The sequence below is a fragment of the Tenrec ecaudatus genome, chromosome 10 (genome assembly GCF_050624435.1).
Source record: "Tenrec ecaudatus isolate mTenEca1 chromosome 10, mTenEca1.hap1, whole genome shotgun sequence".
In the NCBI taxonomy this organism is placed as follows: domain Eukaryota; kingdom Metazoa; phylum Chordata; class Mammalia; order Afrosoricida; family Tenrecidae; genus Tenrec; species Tenrec ecaudatus.
Window position 1 is genome coordinate 60,714,227 of NC_134539.1, and position 19,788 is coordinate 60,734,014.

The following is a 19,788-nucleotide window of genomic DNA, read 5'->3' on the forward strand; positions in this document are numbered from 1 at the left end:
ACAGTGCTCAAGAACTTAACATTTCAGGGACCATTTCTAAAGCTCCTTCGGAAGAAACTCCTTGGGACTGACTTCCACACGGGGAAGGCTTAACAAAGAAGAACCATTATTTGCTGGCATTAGAAAGCAGGAATAATGATAGAGCAGGGAAACAGGCACCGATTGATCCAGGGACTGGTCCAGTATAACATAACTGGGATTAGAGCCAGAATCTGGCAGTGAGTGCTTGTTATTTCTCATATTTTATTTTTTAGTTTTTAAACAAATGAACAAACAAAATGTGTGTAATAGTAAATTTGTAAACAATAAACATATAGGAAAAGGGGGGAAATAATACTGTAACTCCTTTTTTAATCATTTTATTGGGGGCTCATAAAGCTCTTATCATAATCCATACATCCATCCATTGTGTCAAACACATTTGTACATTTATTGTCCTCGTCATTCTCAAATGTAACTTCTTTTAATGATCACTACTTTAATATTTTACATGATTTCCTCTGTATTTTTCTAATTCCTCTTGTCTTTTACTTTATTGAGAAAGTTCTATTTTATCATTGATTTCCTTAATCTTATAACATGAGTTTTCTTTATATTACTAGACTATTCTGAACTTTTTTAAAAGATTACATCAAATGTAAGGTTTATTATTGGATGATTGGATTATTTCTAAACTACTGTTATAGATGAAAGTGATTGAAAAATGCCAAAACACGTGAATTTTATATTTTACATTGCTTCCTGACATATGTTTTCTAGAGTGTCTAAGAAATTGTTTAGAGTTCTTTATGACATTGCCAGAGTACCCAAACCTCTTTAGAATTTTTTAATCATTTTTTAATAGTGTTTTGTTTTATTATTTTATTTTTTAAATCATTTTATTGGGGGCTCATAAAACTCTTATCATAATCCATACACACGTCAATTGTGTAAAGCACATCTGTACATTGCCCTCATCATTCTCAAAACATTTGCTCTCCACTTAAGCCCCTGGCATCAGGTTCTCATTTATCCCCTTCCTCCCCGCTCCCTCCTCCCTCATGAGCCCTTGATAGTTTATAAATTATTATTTTGTCATATATTGCCCTGTCCGACGTCCTCTTTAGAATTTTATGCTCATGTTTTCCCTTAAACTGAGCTAATATTACAATCAAAATGTATCTCTTTGCTTCCGTTTTCTTTGCTTTGCTTACTCGAAAAGACACCTTGTCCTTCACGCTGTTAACCAAAATTTTGTTCCATTATTCAGGTTATGTGCCCATTATCTATTGGGGTTTTTTCCATTGATTTGCATAAGCTTTTTTTAAGTTAAAGATATTATGTTAATCTGGGAAGACTAGAGAAATAAATCCAGACACGCATATTGTTGTAATAGAAAACCTATCAGAAAGTAATTATGCAGCATAAAGCATCTCAGCCCAGTCCAGATCAAGTTCATGAGCTCAATATTAGCCCATAAGTCCAATATTATCCCACGGATTCCTCTTCAGACTCATGCAGCACACACAATGATGTTGAATGCAGGAAGATCACCAGTCAATAGGTGGAAAATCTTGTGGATCCAATGGCAGTAAACACGTCTTCAGGGCTCTGGCTGCCATTAGCGTGGCTCCATGTGGCTCTTTAACAGGAAGGTCAAGCAGAGAGAAAGAGAGAGACCTGCCTCTTCTAATGGCAGAATCAAGAGAGAGAGAGAGTTCCCAGAACCCTCATGAGAAGACCACACCCACAAGGAAGGATCATCAGACTGTAACCTGATTGACAGGCTAGACTCCACCCCTTCATTCTTTTATCAAGTTGACATGAAACTGTGTAACTACCACAGATATTATATCCTTGTCTGCTTTGTTTTACAGGCATCTCAGTTAATTCTTTACCTTTTAACTTGGTGATCTTTTCTGTGTCAGGACATTTTCAACTTGTATTTTATCATATCCACAGATCTCCCTCTCAAAGTCCCCTTCTTATAGTGTCACAATGAAAAAAGTCTTCCCTATACAGATTCCATATGAACAGTTTATGATTTTTCACATTTTCATGATGCACACGGTAATTAAATAATTTATTATGTTACGGGGGAAAAACAAATAGTTGAAGTGGTTTTCTCCCAACAAGCCCCTCTCACTTTCTGCAGGTCTTTCCTCCTGTTTTTTGTGACACCAAGTCTTTACTAGATAGAAATGCTGACTAACTATTGCTGAACTGTATTCCCTCATATGTACCACATGACCATTCCATCTCCCTAGCCTTTTTACTCAACTGTTCCTTGTCTGTGGTACCTGCTCCTCCTCAGGCTCAATTAAGACACCCTCCTTGACAGCCTGGATCAGTCCTACACTACACAGAATAATCAGAACCACTAGCGCTCTCTCGCTTTTTCATTTTCAATCAAGCTTTTAATGAAAAGATCATAAAAGTGTTCATCACTGTATATTAAGACTGCACACTTCAAAGGTCAGAGACTGCTTTCTATGACTTGGGAGATCTTCGGTGTAACACTAACCTGAATGGATTACTACGCTTCAGGGATCTGAACTCTCTCCTGACCCTGTGGCGGCAGCCACCAGTTCAGGAGTGCAAGTTGGGGTGTCCCCACGCCCCTTTCTGGGAAGGACATGACCTCTCTTCCAGATCCAATTAAACAGAATTGTCGTAATCCCCCCCGAGGTATTTGTGGGTAGCCCTGCGCCCAGAGAGACTCCGCTCAGCACCTGGCCCCATGAGGTCCCACCAAGTGGAGGGACCACTAGCTCTTCACCTGTCTTTGCTCAATAAGCCACCCATCAGTCAAAGCCCTGCTGTTGCTAGTTGCTGCGGAGTTTGCCCAGACTCATGGCAGCCCCATGCGAAATGGATCAAAATCCTGCCAGGTCCCACACCATTCCCATGATTGGCTACAGATCAGACCTATCAAAATGATAGAAATTTAATATTCTAATTCAGTAAACTATGCAGAACTGAATTATCTGCAATTGTGTAGCCTATTAAATTCAATGCAAGGTCATATTCTTTACCTTTATAAACTAATTATGGTAACACTTCCCCCTCAGTATGCCCAAATAGTTTACCTTATAGGTTTTCGTGGTTCTGATAGGCTCAAGATTCTTTGAGACATGTAACACTTAAAAAATAATACTTTCAATCCAAGGTATTTCAATATTCTGTTTGCTCCAGATGAAACAATTTTGTTGGTTCTCACTCCTCAATTCTTTCACTGCATGTCACCACCCTTCACTGTCCTATATCAACTTGCAAAACCCCTCCTGCCTCTGTGCACTCTATCTTCCTTCCCTCCCATACTTTTCTCCATAGCACTTATCGACAGATGATGGTACATATAGTTTGCCTGTTTGCTTATGAACTGTCTGATGTCCCACTAACATGTAACCCTAACAAAAGCGAGAGTCCATTGCTGTGTTCCTTTTGCTAGAAGAGCAAAACACGGTTGGCATACTCCAAAAGGAGATGATCATTCTTGGGTCCAGAAATTCTATGAGGACCACTTATCGAGAAAATAGTAAATAATATTATGTTCCAGAAAGAAAGGACATCAAAAGTCTTGTCTTCAGTAGAATTTTCTAATATCTTGAGCAAATTTGAATTGTCCAAATAATCCAATTGGGTACAACCTACAAGTGTAACAGATTTTTTAATAAAGAGAATGGAGATCAAAAAGTGGAAGAGCAAAAGGAAACAGAGGCAAGCTCTAGTGAGCAAAGACATAGATAGGGAGATTAACAGAGGTGAGTATTTATAGAAATACATCAATCCTTAATAATAGTGGTGTTGGCCTATGTACACATATTTATAAGGCAATACCCTGAAGCTGCACACGGGCCTTGGGCCTCCGTTCATACCTCTCCTCAATACAAGAACACTTTGTTCTAATAAATTGGCATTCTGTGACGCTCACCCTCACACATAAACCATTGCTGAAGACAAAATGGGTGCATAAGCAGATGTGGTGAAGACAGAGGATGGTGCCCGGCTATTAAAGGATATATTATCTGGAGCCTTAAGGATTTGAAGTTAAACAAGCAGCCATCCATCCAACATTGAAGCAACAAGCCCACCTGGAAGAAGCACACGAGCCAGTGCAATCATGAGGTGTCATTGAGACCAGGCAATGAGCGTCAGAAGATTCTCAACAAACAGTAAACAAACAAAAATGCATTGGTGAGAATGGAGAGGGGTTGGAGCAGAGACCAAAAGCCTATCTATGGACGACAGAACATCCCCCCACAGAGAGGTCCCCAGGAGGGGATGAGTCAATCAGGGTGCAGTAGAGCACTAATGGATCATGCAATATACCTCTGATCCCTTGAGGCCTCCTCACCCCCCACTATCGTGACCCAAGTGCCGCTTCCCAATCTAGACTAGATGAGAGCATGGACATAGGAATAGGCAAGAGATAAAACTCACAACACATGGAACCCAGGAATAGGAATGGGAATAGAGATGCCAAAAGGGTAGGGGAAGTGCAGGAATAGGGGGGAAGGTGCAGGCACCAATCGCAATGAATGGCACAGAACCACACACCCCCATCCAGGGGGAAGAACAACAGAAACCAGAAGGGAAGGGAGACAATGGTTGATGTGAGATTTGAAAATAATTAACAATATTTGGAAATAATTAACAATCTACAATCTATCAAGGAGCCACGAGGGTTGGGGTGAAGGGAGGAGGGAGGGAAAGAAAGAAGGGTTCCATGGAAAGTAAATGTCTAGAAAAGAATGATGGAACATATGGACAAATATGTCCAATACAATTGATGTATGGATTGTAACAAGAGTTACAATAATTTTTTTAAGTAGAAGAGAAGACTTCATGCGAACAACCATAATGTGAGATAAGATGCACTAGGTACCTTTAGCAAATCCTGTATTTCTCTGAAGCACAGAAAGGTAGATAGCACATCTATGATTCGTAGGAAAGCATTGCACATATGTATAGAGGAGCAAGCGGAATGGATGCTCAGAAAGGTTTCATGAAGAGGAAGAATTGGCATGAAATGTCAAATGCGAAATAGAATTCCAAGAGAAGCAATTCAAATATCCATCAACTGATGAATGGATATGCAAATTATGTATTCATAGTTAATTTTTAGCGTTCAATGAAAAAAAGTAGTATTGATACATGCTATCACATGGGTCCCACTCACTACCATCGAGTCAATGCTGACTCATAGTGACCCCCTGTGGGTTTCCGAGGCTAACTGTTGATGGGAGTAGAAAGCCCAGTCTTTCTCCTAAAGAGCTGCAGGTGATCTTGAACTGCCAACCATGCAGATTGCATCCCAACACATAACCACACCACCACCAGAGTGCCTACGCCTTGAAAACTTGCTAGTTGAAAGCAGCCAGGACCATATATTAACATATCCCTTTTATATGAAATATCCACAATAAGAAAACATAGAGAGAAACATAAAGCAAAATCAAACTCACTGTCAACTTGATTCTGACTCAAAGCAACCCAGAAGGGCAGGGTAGAACTGCCCCTGTGGGCTTCTGAGACTGGAAAACTCTTTATGGAAGTAGAAAGCCTCGTCTTTCTCCCATTGAGAGACAAGTAGATTAAAGGTTGCCTTCTGCTGAAGGGGTAAAAATGATGGAGTAACAGCTCTCTGTCTGAGGTAATGAAAATGAGATCGTGATAATGGTGCTATAACTTTGTAAATATCCAAAAGTCTTTGGTGTTTACATTTAGACAAGTCAATTATTTGAAATGGAATTACCGCTCAAGGAAAGCTGTTTAGCATTGTGAAAAGACAGGAAAGCTATAATGTCACAAAATTGTGTGGATTATTGAATAAAGAGAAATTCTTTTCTCTTTAAATGTTTGCCCAATTCATAATAAAACGTTTTTTAAAGGGAAGATTTCAGCAGGCAAAGATAGAAGTAGGATGGGCATTCCAACACAGGGAAGGTGTGGAAGAAAGGATAAGTTGGTTATATTTGAAAAGAAACATAAAGTCACAATCAGATTACTCTGGTAGGTGCCTGGGCTGGCTATTTGATCTTCTTCAATATGTCTACTGTTTATTATATAAAATATAACTATTTTAATAATAATTTGTGCTTCAGGGTCTTTGTCATGGGCCAGGCACTACACTGGGTGCTCAGCTACATCGTCTCATGTGGTCATCTGCGAATCCCAACATGATGCGGATTGTTGGGTATATTTCGCATAAGAGTATGTCGGAATACGGAGATCCTAGTTCAAACTCGGTGAAGAACTCATTTCAGATTTGAACCATGACTTGCCTCTGACAATGGCTCTTTAAGTCACTTGGTTCAAAACCCTCCTATTAACTGTTGAATTTTCAAAGTTGATGTAAGTTAAATACATGGAAGAGGATCTGACAGAGCAAACACTGCGTAACTGCCACCACGACTGAGAAGAAAAGATGGCTTAGTGGTGAGAAGCAGCAGTTCTAGCGGCAGACTGCCTGTCTTTGATCCCAGTTCTGGCAACATGTTGTCTGCGTCATTGAGAGGGCGCTTAGCAGCCCTGCCTTCAGCTCCCTCATGTCTAAAGCAATGGTAACTGCTGGATGGTTAGGTTTTGTGTCGATTCGGCTCCCCCAGGATTTTCAGTGGTTTGGCAGTTGGGAACTGGTTGTTGTTGTTCTTGCTGTTGTTAGGTGCCCTCAGATTGGTTCCAACTCAGAGCTACCTCATGCACAACAGATTGAAAGAATGTCCTGTCCTGTGCCATCGTCGCAATGGATGTTCTGTTTGAGCCCATTGCTGCAGCCACTGTATCAAAGTCTGCTTCATGTTTGCCGCCCTTCTACATGATCAAGTATGATGTGTGTTTCCCGGGACTACTTTTCTGATCACATGTCCAAAGTACAAGAGACTAAGTCTTACCACCCTCACTTCTAAGGAGTATTCTGACTGTACTTCTTCCAAGACATATGTTTGTTCTTTTGGCAGCCCACGCTGCTTCCGGTATTCTTTAACACCATAATTCAAATGCATCAATTCTTTAGTCTTCCTGATTCAATGTGCAACTTTCACCTACATATGAATGAGACCATTGAAAGACTACGGCTTGGGGCAGGCACACTTTAGTCATCAGAGTGACATCCTTGGTCACATTGTGCACACTTTAAAGAGATCTTGTGCAGCAAGTTTGCCCAATGCAATGTGCTGGTGCATCTCTTTATTGCTACTTCCTTGAGTACTGAGTGTGCATCCAAGCAAGACGAAAACCTTGACAGCTTCAACCTTTTTCCCATTTATCAAAATGTTATCTATTAGACCAGCTGTGGAAGTTTTGGCTTTCTTTACACTGAGTTGTAATACATACAAGGCGGCAACCCTTTATCTTTATCAGCCAGCGCTTCAAGTTCCCACTGTCAGTGAGCAAGATTGCATTATCTGCATATCACGGGTTCTTAATGAACCTTGATGCCAGTCTTGATCCTATGTCCCTCTTCATCTAGTCTGACTCCTCTAATTATTTGCTTAGCACACAGATTGCTTAAGTGTGGTGAGAGGCTGCAACCCCGATGCACACCTTTCCTCATTTTAAACCATACATTATTCCCTTCTTCTGCTTGCATAACAGCCCCCTGACCCATGTATAGGTTCTATGCAAACACATGAAGTGTTTTTGGAATTCGCATCTTCTCAGGCTTGGCAGAGTGTCTTGTGCTCCACACAGTCGAATGCTTTTGCATAGTCAATGAAACACATCTTTATGATGTTCTCTGCTTTCAACCAAATTCTGACATCAACGATGGTGTTTCTGATTGCTCGTCTTCTTCTGAATCTGGCCTGAATTCATGACAGTCCCCTGTCAATGTACTGCTGCAACCCTTGTTGGATGATCTTCAGCAAAATGTTACTCGCAATGATGTTGTTCTGTAATTTCTGCGTTCTGTTGGCTCACCTTTCTTTGAATGGCTACAAATGGGGCTTTTGTTCTTTGAGTCAGTTGGCCAAGTAGCTGTCTTCCAAGTCTCTTGATATAGAGTTCTCCCAGTGCTTCACCAGCTTACTGAAGCATTTCAGTTGATATTCAGTCAATTCCTGGGACTTCGTTTTTGGCTAACACCTTCAGTGCAGCTAGTACGTCTTCCTACAATACCATTAGTCCTTGATCACATGCTATATCTTGAAATGGTTGAATGTCAACTAGGTCTTTTTATACAGTGACTCTGTATATTCTTTCCATCTTCTTGATGCTTCCTGTATCCATCAATATTTTTCCAATAAAATCTTTTAGTATTTCAACTTGAGGTTAGAGTTTTTTTCTTCAGTGCTTTTGGTTTGACATGCTGAGGATGTTCTTCCTTTTTGGTTTTCTTATTCCAAGTCTTTGGACATATTATTATAATACCTTATCTTCTCTCACTTGTCCTTTGAAAAATTTTGTTCCGCCCTTGGAAATCCATCATTTTTTCTATTTCCTTAGTTACTCTATGATTTAGTGCAAGTTTCAGAGTCTCTTCTGCCACCCTGTTAGATCTTTTCTCTATTTCCTGTCTTTTTAATGATCTTTTGCTTTCTTCATATGTGATGGGCTTGATGTCATTTGATATCTCATCAGATGTTCTGTCAGTGTTCAATGCATCAAGTTGGTTCTTGAAATACTCTCAAATTTTAGGTGGGATCTACTCAAGATCATATTGAGCTCATTTTCACTTTATTCAGCTTCAATCTGATCAATTGATGGTCTGCTCCACCGCCAGCCCCTGGCTTCGACTGCTGATAGTGATCTCTCTTCCCACTGATGTAGTCAATTTGATGACTGTGTATTCAATCAAGAGAAGTCCACATTTATAGCCACTGTTAATGTTGTTGGGAAAAAAAAAAGAAGAGTATGTTCCATGAAGAAATCGTTGGTCTTGAAAAATGATATCATGCACTCTCCAGCTTCATTCCTATAACCAATGGTATCTATTTTCCAACAGCTATTCCTTCCTCTTTGCTTTCAACTTTTGCATTTCTAACACCAATCATTTTCAATGCATCTTGATTGCATGTTTGATCAATTTCAGTCTGAAGAAGTTGAAATAATTCTTTAGTTTCTTCATCTCTAGCTTCAATGATTGGTGCATAAATTTGACTAATGTTGAATTGACTGGATTTCCTTATGTGTGTACATATTATCTTATCATAGCAGGGAGAGACATTCTTCCAAAGAAGACCTATAATTGACCAAAAATGCTCATGAAAAGATGCTTAAGATAATTTGTCTAAATTGCAATGAGTTAGCACCTCAAACTTACTAGAATGACAACATTCAGAAAAACAGAAATGAAAAGTATTGGCTAACATGTAGCAAAACTGGAACATTCATCCAATCGCAGTGGAAATGTAAGAGAGTTGTTTGGTGGTTTCTTCAAAAACTCAACTACAGAATGACCCAGGAGTTCCACTCCTAAGTAGATAGCCAAGAGACTTGGACACATATAGACACTTGGGCATGAATGTTCACAATAGCTAAAACTAAAACAGCCATGTTCATTAACAGATGAATAGATTAAACAAGATGCATTATATACATAGAAGGAAATATTGTCTGGAGCCCCGGTGCTGACATTTGCATGGTTGGAAGTTTGAAACCACCAGAAGCTCCATAGAAAAAAGACTGGGCTTGCTACTCCCCTTGACAGTTACAGCTTTGGAAACCCACAGGGCCTCACTATGAGTCAGTATTGACTCAATGGCAGTTGAGTAATGAAATATTCAGTTATTGGTTGATATGGCATAGATGAACCTTGAAAACATTATATAAGTGTAGTAAGTCAGACATAAAAGACAAAATATGTACTATCCACTTACATGAAATATCTAGAATATACAAAGGCAAAGAGACCAAAGTTTATTAGCGTTTACCAGAAAAGCTGAAAAGAAGAGGAAATAGGGAGTTCTTTCTGAAAGAGTACTGAGTTTCTGTTTAGGGTAATGTAAAGCTAATGGGTATGAGTGGCTATGGTGTTACTGCAACATGGCAAATGTAATAAATGCCACTGACTCTACATTTCAAAATGGTTATATTGGCCATTTTTGTTACATATATTTTTTCCACAAAAAAAGTTTAAGTAATTCAGACTGAAATATTCACATTATAAATGGGCACCAAAAATTAATTTTGATCACATAAAGAATAAAAACAGGAATTTCTGGATAAATATATTTTAGGCACAGATTCACAGTGATAACATAATAAAGAAATGGCAGAGAAAAGTCAGGATGGTGTTTTCTTCTAGTTGGGGCAAAATGGACTATGACCTATTAATTTGATATGACATCTAATCTGAGGGGTTGGAAGTTAGATATTTATTTATTAAGTGTAAGCATTATTTTATAGTTTTTTGTAATTTTGGTACATTAGCAACAAAACACTTAGAAGGCATCCAAAACACTACCTGGGATCTTCTGTAGATTCAGTAATATTGGTCGTATGTCTGCTTCCTGAAATCACAGAAAACCGAATCCTCTCTATCCTACGTGACATTTGAAAGCAATGGTTGTGACATTTGATATATTTTTTGCTATTACTTCTTGTCTGAAACACACTGTTTCATTCATGAGGACTAAGTTCTAATTAAAAACGGGGCTCTCCATGGCAGGGAAGGACCATGCTTAGTTAGAGATAGGAAAGGTGAATTCAACTGGCACCTACACGAGGGGAAAATATCAGCAGCTGTGCCCTCACTGACCCACCTCTGCTTAGAAACAAGGTGCCATAACTTACAGGAGACAATGGCGGATTGGACAGTTGCCCTATCTTGTCACTAACTAAGAGGTCTGGGATTGGGTCCCTGGAGACACTCCATGTCAAAAGCCAGCAGCTTCTCCTGGCTCCTGTGCCTGAGGTCAGGCACCGCCAGTCCTCAGTCTTCGATCTGTGCTGCTGCTACAGAGAGGGGAAGTCTGTGTGAGTCCAATTCCAAGGCCAATTCTTTGAAGGGAGCAAGAGAGGGAGCAGATAGAATCTCCTTGGTGATGATGTCAGGATCTGAAACTATCCAGTATCTCCAGGTAAGAAAGGAAGTATTGGGATAAAGAGAACACTGAGTAGAATGCCTCTCTCAGACACACACACACACACACACACACACAGACACACACTCACACACACACTTCCTTCTTCCCTCTCAGTCATTTCCCGGATCTTCTGATTACTAAAAGTGATGCCATCTACATTTACCCTCCTCCTGGGGGACGGACAACAGAAAAGTGGGTGAAGGGAGATGTTGGACAGTGCAAAATATGAGCGGGGAGGGAAGGGGAAAAATGAGGAGCTGATGCCAGAGGCTTAAGTGGAGAGCAAATGTTTTGAGAATGATAAGGGCAATGAATGTACAAATGTGATAAGAGTTGTATGACCTCCTAATAAAATGATTTTTTTAAGGGATGCCTTACCTGGTGTTCATTAGGTCCTTGAGAACATTGTGGAGAGTTGATCTCAGACCACCCTCCTCCATGTCCATGTCCTTTTAGAGACCAGGACCTAACACCTGTGCAACACCATGGTACAATTTCACCCTCAGTCCATTCAGACAGAGGTGGTTTTCAGACTCACTCTCAGCCACTATCTTAGGTCAATACTAATAATTGACTTCTTTATATTTACTTTTAGCTTACTGTCAACATTAGCTCTTTTATAAAAAATCAGAATCCCTGAATACTAGTTTAAAGTAGACTTATTTACTCACATGCTAATGGCAGGATTTATATCAGTAGATACCAAACTCACTATCTCAAAACTGAAAATACTGATGGTGAAGTTGATCTTTAAAATTGAAGTGTTTTCCAGAGTACAAAGTTCTCATTGCCTCAATAACTCTTCAGTAAGGATTTACAATGGAAAAAATGACAGAGAACTCCTGATACAGTTAGAAATACAACAGTCTCAGCTTGATCTTCTCTAAACAAAAATTCTGTCATTCATCTTCCTTAATACACATGCACACACTCACATCATATACCAGAGAGCCAGGGTTGCCTAATGAGTCCTAGCATTTACATAATCCCAAATGTATGCCACAATAAGGTGCCAAGATTTGAAACAGAAGGTGCCAAAGACAGAAAGAATGAAAAGTTGAGAATATATTCCCAGGAAACCCCAATTTAAACTCACTCAGGCAATCTATAGAATCCACTTTCTTTATTATAAAACCCAGACTATACTCCCACCAAAATGCCTCATATATTTATTTGTACATAACTACTAATAAATCACAGTGAGCTCCTCGGGGTTCAGGGGCAAAGTTTTCTTTTCCTTGGGCTTGGTGATTTTTAGAGACTGGCTCTATGTAAGCAGGATTCTCCACTGATTTCTCTACATTAGAAACCAAATCAAAGCCTTTCCGACTTCCTTCTTCTGGGCTTCACGGAGCAGCCAGCACAGCAGCCTCTTCTGTTTGGGGTCTTTTTGGGCATGTACTTGATGACCATGTTGGGAAACCTGCTCATCATCCTGGCCATCAGCTCTGACGCACACCTCCATACACCCATGTACTTCTTCTTAGCCAATCTGTCCTTCATTGATACCTGCTTCACTTGCACCATTGTCCCCAAAGTCCTGGTGAACATCAAGACACAGCACCATACCATCTCCTACACTGGTTGCCTTGTGCAGATGCACTTCTTCATGGCATTGACACTGCTGGATGACTTCCTGCTGGCTGTGATGGCCTATGACCGCTACGTGGCCATCTGCCTCCCTCTCCACTACAACACGATCATGCGACCACAACGCTGCCTGCTGCTGGTAGCTACATCCTGGTTCTGCTCCCACCTCTTAGCCTTCTCACTTACGCTCCTCATGACTCAGTTCTCCTTCTGTGCCTCTCACTCTATCCCACACTTTTTCTGTGACCTTCTCCCGCTCCTCAAGCTGGCCTGTTCAAACACCCATGTTTTTCAGGCTGTGATGTTCATGGAAGCAGCCCTCTCAGGTGTGATCCCTCTCACCTGTGTCCTCATTTCTTAAGCCCACATCATCCACACGATCCTCCGGGTCCCCTCTGCTGAGGGAAAGCACAAAGTCTTTTCTACCTGCGGCTCTCACCTAACAGTAGTCACTCTCTTCTACGGGACCCTCTTTCTCGTCTACTTTCAGCCATCCTCCTCGTATTCAGCAGACACTGGAAAAGCAGCATGTGTGATATACACAGTGGTCACCCCCATGCTTAATCCTTTTATCTACAGCCTAAGGAACAGGACCATGAAGGATGCTTTGTGGAAACTCCTGGGCTGGGAAAAATGCTCTACTCTTTACAGGGTCTTCCCCTGAACTACGGGCCCAACATTTTTAATGTGCACTTCTCCTTGGATGTTTTTATTACCATTTTGAAAGCCTCCTACCCACAGCGGAATGGATGCTAAGAATCGCAGGCAGGTTCAACATTGTGTGTGGGAGCTCTGGCTTGACAGGTTGGAAATAGTAACAACTCACCAAGGACAGAGCCGCAGCCGGAAAGAGGGGTCGGGTGGGAATCCTTACAAGGTGACTTACTTTTGTGGGTAGAAGAATCCAAGACATGTACTCTACAGTGGTGAAATGTCAAATAATGACAGCAGATAAAACCTAGTGCAAGGAGACCAAGGGCTCAGGTAGACAGCGAATGTTTCGAGAATGATGATGGCAATATATGTACAAATGTGCTTGACACAATGGATGGATGGATGGGTTGTGATAAGAGTTGTAAGAGCCCCAATAAAATTATTTTTAAAGAATATAAAACTACCATTAAAAAAAACTTGGTGCAAGGAGGAATCCTGATGGAGCATAGGGCAGGACTATAAATTCAACACAATGACAAAAAATATGTTATCAAACCTGGGACTGCATCAGGTACTTAGTTGAATACAGTGGGATTCAAGGAGCAATTCCAAGCGCAACCTTGGAAGAAGCTCATGCCCAGGAATTGTGCTCAGCATGGAGATTGTGGTACCAAGGTGGCAACTTGAATCCCTCCTTTCAAAGAAACAAGTGAATACTTTATTCTATGATCCTTAAAAAAGAAAACTGTGGTCCTTTTTCTCTGCATTTATTTTACATTGTTAAGATGATTCCTTTTCCCTTAATCATATAACATGACTATTTTTGGTATTTCAGCAAAATATTTTCATAAATAACATTACATCAAAAGAATGTGTATAATTGCCATGCGTGCTTTCATTTGGATGATTTGGCTTTTTCTAATTATTTTTTACTAATTAAATTCTCAGAAGTGGAGAGGCTGAATGGATGAGTTTTAAGACTCATGATATATGCTGCCAAAATTTTTATGAAACTATTAATGATTTACATTCCAATCATCTATGAGAGTGTTCCTTTCTTTACACTCTTACTAGTATTTTAATGATTTGTTTTACTTTAACTGTTGCTTATATCATAAGCTTAAAGTGATACCTCTTTCTTAAATTTAGTGACTAATTGATTGCTTCTTAGGGCTGTTAATCAATTTATGGATCCTCCTATGCTTTATTCCTACACATCCTATGACCATTGCATAAATCCTTAATATTAAAATTTTAAACATGATTCTATCTTACTTGCAGTGAAAATGTTTCCCTAATCATCTCTTCATCTCAATTATCTCTTCATTTATTATTAACAAAAATAAACAAAACTTCTTTGAAAAGGCTAAGCTTGCTTTTTTGACATAAATAACTTTTCAATGTTCTCATGATTAAGCCAACAGCATTTAAAATCCCTCTCTATGCCGAGTTCATGTGTACAGTGTCTCTTGAAGAATTTTCTTATGGTGTGCTAGTTTTTTTAGCAACAGCTTTATTGAGATGCAATACACATAGGACCAAGTGCAAAATTCAGTGGGTTTTAGTACGGGGTGTGGTACTTTTTAACGAAGCAATCCTTTGCGTTTAGAAGGATATCAAGTAGTTGGGATAGTTCTCTCACTTCGCATCCCTTACTTTCTACAAGTGTTCTCCAGTGTCTCCTGCCTATTTCATGTCAATTAATTATTTACAAACTTGGACATTGACAGTCTCTGGACTATCCTTCACTCATATAGAAGCCACACACTTTCTCTACTAGGACCTTTCTTCCCTCCTTTGCTACACTTCCTTCTCCAGATGCCCATTAAGTCCCCCATCATTGGCAAAAACTACCCTCTTACATCATCCCACTGTGGTGGGCTATCTCTTTAGCCAAAGAAACCCTGGTGACGCAAGGATTAAGGCACTCAGTTGCTGACTGAAAAGTCAGTGGTGCAAACCTACAGGAAATAAGACCTGGCAGTCTTCTCCCATAAGATTCCAACCAAACCAAACCCAATGCCATTGCGTTGATGCTGATTCAAAGCAATCCTGTAGGACAGGTTAGAACTGCCCCCTGTAAGCTTTCAAGAGTGTAGCTCTTTATGGGAATAGAAAGCCCCATCTTTCTCCCCCAGATCACTGGTGGTTTGGAACTTCTGACTTGGCAGTTTGCTAACTGCCAATGAATAACCACTGCACCACCAGGGCTCCCCCAGAAAGGTTATAGCCTGGTCCCACTTAATTCTAACCCCAACGCAAGAACAGTTAGCTCTTATAACATGGCCCTGCTCTACACTGGCTTTCATGAAAAGATTACTAAAGATAAGGGTGCTACAGCAAAGTGTGGTGAAGAAAGCTGATGGTTCCCGGCTATCAATTGGAATGGTGTCTGAGATCTTAAAGGCTTGCATTCAAACAAGCAGCCATCTAAGTAAGGGGTCAAACTAAGTCCACATGAAAGAAGCACACCCGCCTGTTTGATCCAAAGATGGCAATAACTAAATCCAAATATGATGAAGGGAAAAAATCAGACCTTAAATTGTGAACACCCAATTTGAGAAGGCTATGAACGACCATGGGAGCCCAAATTCCATCTGCAGAGTATCTACAGATTAAGCCTTTGGCAGATCCCCTCTGGGCACAGTTGAGGGACAAGAACAGCCTTGTTAACAGATAGAGAGTATTAGAAACTTAATTATGGTGTTTGGAACTATGGTCAGATAATCTCCCTTTTGACCCAATCTGAATTTACTCTAGGTTTAACTATTTCTGGCTCGTTCCATGACAAAAATTTCTCTCTGCTTTTTTTTTTTAATATTGCTGGTTGTCTTTTAGTTCTTTCTCTTTGTTTTTATCTTTATATATTTTTTCTTTCTATTTTGGTTTTTTATTGTTTAATGGCCACTTTTAGAAACTTGGGTCTACTTATGAGGCGTTCAAGTTGGTTTTCTCACTACCAGGAAGTGCAGGCTGTCCCTCCTAGTGGAAGCTCCCCAATAGTTGTTGAGATCTCCCCCTGCTTGTTATCTGGTGGTCACAGTCCCCCCACCTACAAGGATGGCTGCTCTTGTCTCTCATTATCCAGAGAAATGAGGCCAGAAAGGGAAATAAAAGACATGCTAGTTGGAAAGAAAGAAGCAAAATTATCTCTCTTCATAGAAAAATGGATGCTGTATTTTTGAAATCCTAAGAAATACACACACACCCACCAATTGGAACTAGAAACAATATAGACTCAATGAAATCCTACACTTATCAACATCCACATGCCATTCTGGCAGAAATTGGTCAAATTATCCTAAAGCATAGATGAAAATGCAAAGGATTCAGGATAGTCAAAACAATCTTGACAAAAAAGAAGTGTGCACTAATGTTCATCCCAACAATAGCCATCGGAGCTTTAATGCCTGAAGTTTCACATGGCTTATAAGAATGCAAAAGGAACAGCCAGTGGCCAAAACAGTTTAGCAGTTTCTAATACAGTTAAACATACATGTGAACTAGAATTGTGACCCCCAGGTATTAAAAGTAATAAAATCATATGACTACCCAAAGACCTGTACACTGATATTTGTAACATCTGTGTTCATCAAAGTCAATAAATGAATAAACACATTCTGACATACTCATATAATGAAATACTACTCAGCCAAAAAGAGACCCAACAAATACCTAAGAATACTCAGGCTTCTTTTTATTCCCCAAGATGGATCAATGTCAAAAGGATTGTGCTGCATATTATTATTGTTATCTTCCAGCTTCTACTAGAATGTAAGATTCAAGAAGCCAAGTTTTGATGGTCAGTGATGTATTTCAAGCTCCTATGCGTAGTCTAGGAGCCTTAGTGGTGTCGTGGTTAAGCACTGGGCTGCTAACTACAAGGTTTTCAGTGTGAACATCCCCCACCCCCTCCCAGCCACTCCATGGGACAAAGTCAGGGCTTTCTACTCCTGTAAAGAGTTACAGTCTCAGAAATTCACAGGCCCAGTCCTGCCCTGTCCTGTAGATTCACTATGAGTTGGCATGGACTCAGCAGCAGTGAGTTTTTGAGATGCCTAGTCTATAGAAAGTGATCAATAAATATTTGTTAAATGAATAAACAAATGTCATTGCCTACTAGAGCCTATTGATAATCCCTCAAACAATTTCTCAAATCCATATACTCTCTCCCTCTGATCTATCAGCCAGTTCCCCAAGAGAGACCACCATCATACATCCACTGCAGCTCGGACAATAGCCCCAGACTCATCTCGGCACATCTCATTTCCAATCCCTTTTCTCAACAACAGATTAATCTTTTTTTTCTTCAAGGATAAAAGTCAGTCTCTTAGATAATCTTTGATTCCACTACCAGGCATCCTTTTTTGTTATTTAAAGGTGAATGATATACAAAGGCAAGTCAAAAACATTGCTACAAGCATTCATACATGCATGATTTTATTCAATACAAAATATGTTTCTATGTATGTCTCTGTAATCAGTGGATGGTGGCAGAGACGTTCTCTCAGTAATGTACCTGCTTTAATATATTTAGGGTGTCTTAAAACAACAGGCAAATGGAAATGGTGGCTACCACAAACAAACAAAAATGTTTTCCAATCAAAAAACACAGTGGTTACTGAGAGGATCTACTGGGAGGGCTAAATTCAAGGCAAAGTGGTCATCTCAGAATACTATGCGACTGTTTGGGGGGATTCCGCAGGCATGGTCTTGTTACATTTTCTTGACACGGGAAAACCATGAGGGCTTGTGAGTAAGAAAGTGTTGGGAACTTGAAAGCTACGCTGATGAACAAAGGGCTAGGAAGTTGTGCTGAAGAAGTTTCCTCCTTCTTCCATCAAAACAAAGCACCTGGTGCAGCAACAATGAAACATATAACTTCCCCTACTTCTTAAATGCTTCCTCCCCCACCCCACCCCCACCCCCCACAATCATGATCCCAATTCTACCTTATAAATCCAGCAGGACCAGAGGATGTACACTGGTACAGACAGGAACTGGAAACACAGGGAATCCAGGACAGATGATCCCTTCAGGACCAGTGGTTTAGAGTGGCGATACTGTGAGGGTGGAACTGGGTAGGATCTACATATAGCCCCCTCCCTTGGTGATGGACAACAGAAAAGTGGGTGAAGGGAGATGTCGGACAGTGTAAGACATGACAAAATAATAATTTATAAATTATCAAGGGTTCATGAGGGAGGGAGTCGGGGAGGGAAAGGGAAAAAATGAGGAGCTGATACCAAAGGTTCAAGTAGGAAGCAAATGTTTTGAGAATGATGAGGGCAACGGGTATACAAAGGTGCTTGACACAATAGGTCCATGTGTGGGTTGTGATAAGAGCTGTACAAGCCCCAATAAAAGATTTTTTTTAATGCACCTGATTATTTGTCAAGGGTAGCAAGGTCTGGCTTACAAAAATGTTGTTGGCAAACTTTACCCCACCCACCCTAAAACTGTCCTTGCCCGTTCAAAACAAATAATCAAAACAGCATTAATTAATTAATTAATTAATTAATTAATTAATATTTTAAAAGCACTGACATCAAGTGGACACCAGCTCACAGCAACCCTATAATACAGAGGAGAACTGCCCTGTGGGGTTCTGAGACTGTGAATCTCTCCAAGACAGAAAACCTTGCCTTTCTCCTTCATGATGGCTGGTGGTTAGCAGCCCAACATGTAATCTCTACCCCAACAAACCTCTCTTAGGCTTCTTTTTATTCCCCAAACTCAGAGAACATTTCAAAGAAACACACGTTGAGTCCCTCAAGGATGCCCAAACAGCTGAAAATGGTTGTTTTGATGAGCTGTAAACCTAAAAATTCTCCTGGGAATGGTTAGGTAGATGCAAATGAACACAACTTCCAAAAGTGTATACCCCTAGGCGGATGATATGTAGAGATATAATAGTAGCTTCATATATTGGTAGTTTTGATTAATAAAGGCTTAGTGTAAGACATGAAAAAATAATAATAATTTATCAATTACCAAGGGTTCATGAGAGAGGAAGGATGGAGGAGACAGGGGGGAGAATGAGGAGCTGATACCAAGGGCTTAAGTAGAAAGAAAATGTTTTGAAAATGATGATGGCAACAAATGTACAAATGTGCTTGACACACTGGATGGATGGATGGATTGTGATAAGAGTTGTATAAGCCCCCAATAAAACTACTTTTAGGAAATAGAGGAAGGAACTGGGAGGCAAATGACATTTATAGAGGTCTAAAAACAGGCAAGTACATATGTAAATATATATAGAATGATAGGGAAATAGATCTATGTGCATATACTTATAGGTTTAGTATTAAGGAAGCAAATAGACATTGGACCTCCACTCAAGTACTTCCTCAATCCAAGAACATGTTGTTCTATTAAATTGACATTCCATGATGCACTCCTTCCCAACACGAACACTGAAGACAAATGTGTGCATAAGTGGTGAAGAAAGCTGATGGTGCCCGGCTATCAAAAGATATCGCATCTATACCATCTGGGGTCTTAAAGGCTTGCAGGTAAACAAGCGGCCATC

At 40.1% G+C, this 19,788-nt stretch overlaps 1 pseudogene; it reads left to right on the top strand.

The window, feature by feature from the left end:
- The first annotated feature begins 12,405 nt into the window (after nucleotides 1-12,405).
- On the top strand, nucleotides 12,406-13,263 carry LOC142458539 (olfactory receptor 1G1-like; annotated as a pseudogene).
- The last annotated feature ends 6,525 nt before the right edge of the window (nucleotides 13,264-19,788 follow it).